The sequence below is a fragment of the Sorex fumeus genome, unplaced genomic scaffold (assembly GCF_029834395.1).
Source record: "Sorex fumeus unplaced genomic scaffold, SorFum_2.1 ptg000103l, whole genome shotgun sequence".
Classification (NCBI taxonomy): domain Eukaryota; kingdom Metazoa; phylum Chordata; class Mammalia; order Eulipotyphla; family Soricidae; genus Sorex; species Sorex fumeus.
The window spans coordinates 4,804,209-4,810,810 of NW_026606160.1; positions in this window are offsets into that span (position 1 = coordinate 4,804,209).

The window sequence follows — 6,602 nt, forward strand, 5'->3', positions numbered from 1 at the left end:
TATCCACCCTGTTTGTTGGCTTGTGAGGAGGTGGGGGGCGGGAAGGGGGCGGCCAGGGAGCGGGGATGTCCCATAGGGCCAGTTTCCTCTCTGGCCATGGAGTGAGTGGTGTATCTGGGAGCAGCCCTGAGCCTCCGCCGGTCTCCCCACCGCGGGACGCCCCCAGCGCCCGCCTTTTCGAGAGCTTTGTCTGTCTACTCATTTCTATTTTAGCGCATCGCATGGCAGGAGTTTTTTATTTCGGAGGCGAGTGAGGAGGGGGCGTCGGTCCCGGGCAGGTGGGCTGACAAGTGAGGTGGAAGGTTCGAGAGCCAAAGTCCGTTCGGAAAGTGTCAGGAACAACAGAAATGAGGACGACCAGAAGAGAAAGAGTTTTCTTTTCAAGTTTGTTTTTCATTGTGTGTCCTAGTCGCTATGGCCCGGGCGACCCCATGGGGTCGCGGGCACGAGACCCTCGCCCTCCCCCCCAACCCATCGCTCTGGCCCCCAACCGGAGAGGAATGTGCCAGAGCCCGAGGGAGCCCCAGCTTGCCCGCAAGTCTCATGGCCCTTGTGGGACCACCACAGCTTTGGCTCTGCAGCAGGGACCCTCGGAGCCCGGGGGCCTCAGCAGGATTGGGGCGTGGGGACATCTCGAGAATGGCTACGCCCCGGTTGCCTACCTATATCCCCCTCTTTCCAGGCCGACTTTCGTATCTAGGCGGGTTGAAAAGGAGTCAGAGATCAGGGGTTTCCCTCGGCAAGGGGACCTGGGGGCCCATTCTTTGGCCTTTTGTGGGAGAGGGCTGGGGCCTCTCCTGGCTTGTTCAGGGCTCTCTCCTGAACCTTCCCTCAGGAAACGACCCAGGCAGTGTTCGGTGTAACCCCGTACCTTGGTGAGCAGCGTGAAGGCGCATCAGCGCCCCACTACCTGGTGGGGGGAGGAGGGCGCTGGGTGCGTTTCTCCTGTGCTTGGGGCTCAAGAACATTGGGCCCAGCGTTCGATTTTCACTTGTTCCTGGTTCAGCCATCAGGCTCGGAGGGCTTTTCCTTTTCCTTTTCCTTTCTTTTTTCCCCTTTGGTTTCTGTTTGCTTTTAGGTCCACGCCCTGTGATGCTCTTGGGGTTATTTCTGGCTCTGCACTCTGATCACTGTGGGTGCTGTTCAGGGAACCCTATGAGATCAAGATCACGACCATCCTGTCGTTCTTAACAACTTAATGACCCCTCGTTCATCAATTTTGCATGTGTGTCTTACAGAAACATTAGTTTATTCCCTGGTAATGCCATTCACATTGCGTTGGTGTGGTGCAAATGTTAGGAACCAACCTGCAGTTCTGAATGTCTTTTTCCATGGAGACTCTAAAGTCATAGGGCGATGATTGGAATCCTCTGCTGTTCGACAGGGAAGCAGCCAGCCTGAGTGGAATGTCTCTGATCCTGCACACTGTGAAAATGTCTCGAGTGGGCATTTGTGCCCTCAGCCCCATGGGGATGCCAAAACACACAGGATGGCCCCTGAGGGTGATCCAAATGGAGAGAGCAACCTCACTCTGAAGAAGCCCTCCCCTGGGAAAAGGTCCATACAGTCTGTTGTTCTCAGTCCACAGACACAAACTCCAATACTGTAGCAGACCCTAGAATGTGGGAGAGGAGCACTGTTTGTAGTGAGTCCCTCACACCGGAAAGCCCATAAGCAAAGTCACCATGGACTGACCCTGTCTAAGAGTAAGCAATGTGGGGGAGCTTCCTCGTGTTCCCAGGACTGTGATGTTCCTTTAGAAACCCACAGTGGACAGAATCCCCAGGAGTGTCAGCAGCAAGGGCGTGGCTTGAGTCCAGTGTCATCCCAATGTGCTGACATGAACATCCGCACAGGAAGGAAAACTAATACATGTAAGGACTGTGCAAAGGCCTTCACACGACCCTCTGACCCCTTAAAACTTTGGAGAATTCATACGGGAGAGAAACCATATGTGTCTGAGCAATGTCGGACGGTCTCTGCTTACTCCTCACACCTTTCTAGACACAGGAAAATTCACAGTGGAGAGAAACCTCATAAATATAAGGCATGTGAAAAGGCCTTCACTCGATCCTCGACCCCCACTGGGCATATGCAAACTCAAACTGAAGAGAAGCCTTATATGTGTAAGGAATGTGGGAATGCCTTTGGTATTCCTCCAGCCTTACTCGTCATGTGAGAATTCACACTGGAGAGAAACCTCATGTTTGTAAGGCATGTGGAAAGTCCTTCATTCTATCCTCAGCCCTTACTCGGAATATGAAATCTCATAATGGAGAGAAATCTTATGTATGTAAGGTATGTGGGAAGGCCTTTGGTTATTCCTCAAGCCTTACTAGTCATTTGAGAAATCACACTGGACAGAAACCTTATATTTGTAAGGAATGTGGGAAGGTCTTCCGTCTGCCCTCAGGCCTTACTACACATAGAGCAGTTCATATTGGAGTGAAATCTCATGTGCGTCAAGAATGTGGGAAGGCCTTTGTGTTTCTTTGTAGTCTTAGGAAACATCATAAAATTCACATTAGATAATTCAGTCCCCTAATAACAATTTTTAACATCAAAACAGGCTCCTTCAATAAAGTCTGTTTTGTTTGGACCATGATATAAGGTGCTACAAAAGTGCAGCCAGGAAAGAAATGATCTTGGTGGTGTGTAACAAACCTTCTGTGATGTCAGATTTTCGTATCTTGTGAAAGTCAGTAGGAATGTGAATAAAAAAGGCAAAAAAATCCCCTAGGCTCAGGGCTGTGAAGGCTCACCACTTTCTGAATCTTTGCTCTGATTCTGACTTAACTTATTTTTCTTTTTGGTTCACACACAGCGATGCTCAGGGGTTACTCCTGCTACTCCAGTCAGGAATTACTCCTGGTGGTGCATATGTGTTGGCGGGGATTGAACCAGGGTCGGCCCCATGCAAGGAAAATGCCCTCCCCTCTGGACTATTGCTCCAACCCCTGTGGCTTAACTTGGAGGCTCTGGGTTTGGGGTATTAACACAGAGAAACAGCCATACCTTCGTTCTTCAGCTACTCCTGATTCATGTTCTTTGGAACTTCACCCAGCTGAGCCCTACTCCTGCCTCTCAGCTCAGGCATCCATACCTGGGGAACTCAGGATTCGTATGGGCTGCTGTGGTTGGAATCCAGGTCTGCCATGTGTGACCAGCTCCTTCCTCCATGTCATCTCTGCCTCCCTTGTATTCAGGTACTGGTTAGCATTGTGTAAGAATAAAGGATTGATATTTTTGAAAGTGTCATCTTAGGCAAATGGCCCCAGCAATGTTCTTTAATGGAGTGCAATGAAGACAGTTTATTTTTAATGTTTAAAACTTTGTTTTTCCCATATTTTTGGTTCTTACCCAGAAAACTTAGGGATTACTCCGGGTGGTGCTCTAGGACCCTGTTAAATATGGTGCAAGACAAAATTCCTACCTGCTATCCTATCTCATTGACCCCTATTGGAAACAGTTTAAATGAACGTTACTGAGTGTAGAAAGACATTTGAAAGGGTAGAAGGGGCCCTTGAATCAAATGTCTGACAAATGCTGGGAATATGGATCAGCTCCCCACATTCCAGCAGGCCGTTCTGTTTACCTGTGATTACTTACAAGGATGGTCATGTTCCTGGATCCCCCCCAATCAGTTCAATAATATTTCAGAAAAAAGTAAGTGTTGAATTTGGAATTAGCAAAGTCCCATCAATCTAGTAGTCACCAGAACGATCAAAAGGATTCTGATCTGCTTATAGGTCATAAAAGGCTCCAAACTGACCAATATGGTTTACTGCCCATTAACCTCCATTCTCAGGGTAGGAATATATGATGTTGGTGGTGGTGCTCACCTGGCAGTGCTTAGGGCCTACTCCTGGCTTTACACTTTGATGGTGCTCAGGGGACTGTTTGGAATTCTGAGGGTTGAACCCAGATTGACCACATTTAAGGCAAGCACCCAAGCCTCTTTCCCCCTACTCTGGTTTTGAAATTGTGCTTCTGAAACTGCCTCCTGCAGTTTGCCTTGTAGTCAAGGGTCCACTGATTTGGTGTTTTCAAGGGGTAGTGCATTGACTGGACAGTGCTCTCCGATGTTCTTACCAGCCTCTACTCCTGTTCCAGTGTCTGTCCAGCTCTCTGGGCTGCTGCATGACCAGTTCCTCTGCATCTCCTGGGTTGGCTTGGCAGTCACTGGTTTCACCCCATCTTGATTCGTTCCTCAAAAAGCTCAACATCTGGTGACTTGTACCAACCTTCCTGTTTTACCTTGAATGAACCCAGCTGTGTTTTTCCTTGTTGAACTGCTTGTGAAAGCATTGGGTCATTGTGTGACTGACCAGTAGAAGATCAAGGTTCTTCTCCTTATTTCCAGCTCCCCACTGTGTGACCCCATCATCTGCCTCTCGACACTTTTATCCAGTCTATCCCCCCTTCAGCCCTATTCACCTGGGTGGGCAAAAAGGGTCTCTGCCTCTGGTTCATGACACGTTAAGGCTCCGGATCCTGGCAGAAGTGGAATGACGTCACAGGCCAGCAACCTTCAGATGTCCTTTCTATTCCAGTTGTGGTTGCCTGCGTTAGGCCACCATTGGTGTCGTGGGCAGGGAAGGAAATGGAGGCCCTGCGTGGAAGGGGGACTACGAAGGCCGATTTTTCTGTCAGGATGGGAGTGGTGGTCCATGAGCTCCCGGTGCCTCCACACTGTGAGCGGTGTGGGCTGTTCCAGTTTGGGGGCCCTTTCATGCTTGTTTTTCTCTTGTTTCTGATACCAGGTGGCTCTTGAGGCAAGGTGAATGCTTTAGGGGAACCCAGAGGCTTTAGGGGATGCAGGGTTCGAGTGTGAGTGGGTGATCGTGAGGCTCCCCTTTGCCCACCATCGGCTCTTGCTCCACGATCTGTCAGTGGCGGGTGGTCGTGGGGCTGAGGGGTGGCCTGAGTGCGGGGCCTGCGGGACTTGCAGAGAGCACGGCCTGGCTTTCCCGACCCTCCCTGCACGGGACTTCGCTCTGCCCTGATCCGGAGCCTTTGGCGCTGGCATCACATGTGTAAAACCTTCAGATTCACTTCAAGGGGCAGGGCCTCAGACCCCTGCACTAGCAGATCCAGTTATCGTCTCTCCTTTGATTGATTGCCGTGATGTGGTGGGGCCACATGGTGGTTTGTTCCCTGCCGGAGGGTGGGGTTTTAAATGAAACTTTTTCAGTAATATTGTTTTGGTTTGCCCTGTGTACCACATCTGGAGATGCTTAGGGTTTAGTTTTGGCTCTGAACTCAGGAATTCCTGATGGTGGTACTCAGTGACCATATGGGATGTGAGGATTGATCTGGGTTGGCTGCATGCAAGGCAAGTTCCCTGCCTGCTTCACTGTCTCTGATCCCAACCTTTTTGGTTTTGTTTCTACATCAAGAATTTTTGCTTCCTAAGTTCCAGTTGCAAAGCATCCCGTACTTACGATTTCTCAAGTCTTTGTATTCATTGCAGAATTCATACAGGAAAGAAGCCCTATATAACTAAATAATGTGGGACCGTCTTTATTGGATCCGCAGGCCTTACTAGGCATATGAGAATGAATAGTGGAGAGAAAATTTTATGTAATGAATGTGAACAGGGCTTCATGGACCTTCAAGCTTTAGTAAACTTTGTAAAATTTATACTGGATGAGTTGATCCCCTATAAACCATCTATAAGGTCAGAACAGGCCCTATCAGTTTAGCCAGATTCCTTTGGACAGGGGCGGTCATAGGTGGTACAAAACTGCAGCCAAGAAGGAAATCATCCTCGTATCATATGATGAGCTACCTATGATGTCACTTCTGTAAGGAAAGTTTCTTGCTGAGTATCCGCCGCACCACAGCCATGCCAGTGCCCTGGAATGTTTCCATCACATGAATGTTTAACTTGTACATAGTGGGTCTTTGTGATGGAGGCCATGAGGAAGGTGACTAAATAAAAACAGGTACAAAAATAGGCCCTCTGTGGAATGGTCACAGCTCATCACTGTGTCATTGTTTACTCTCACTCCAACTTGGCCCAGAGGCCCTGGTTTTAGAGAATTATGACAGAGATGAATCACAAAGCTGCAGTGAAAACTGCAAAGTGGAAGACCAGGAAATCCTTTATTCTTCCAGTCTTTCTGTGCTAGGTTTTGGGGTGCCACACCCCCTGGACTCAGGCTTTACTGTTGGTTCTTAGCTCAGGGATCCAGACTGGGGGTCACATATATCCTTATGGGGCTCAGAATCCAGGTCAGCCATGTGCAAGCAAGTACTTTGTCTTCGGTATCATTTGTACACTCCTTGTATTCATATTTTTTAAAATTTTACATTGCACTAAAGATTAATATTCACAAAAAGTTTTATCTTGTGAAAATATCCTGACAAAGATCTTTATAGTGAGGATTGGAGACCATTGAAATGGACTTTGAAATTGTGGAAGGGGCCCCTTGACTCAAATGTTTTCCAGGTGGTAGGAACATGGGAGAGCCCCCTGCTTCCCCATCTCAACATGCATTCAGCTTTGATGACTAACTAATAAAGGGGGTCACATTCCAGGATCCCACCCACCTCATTTCAGTAGTGTTAGGACAAAACAAAACTTGCCTTTGGAAGGA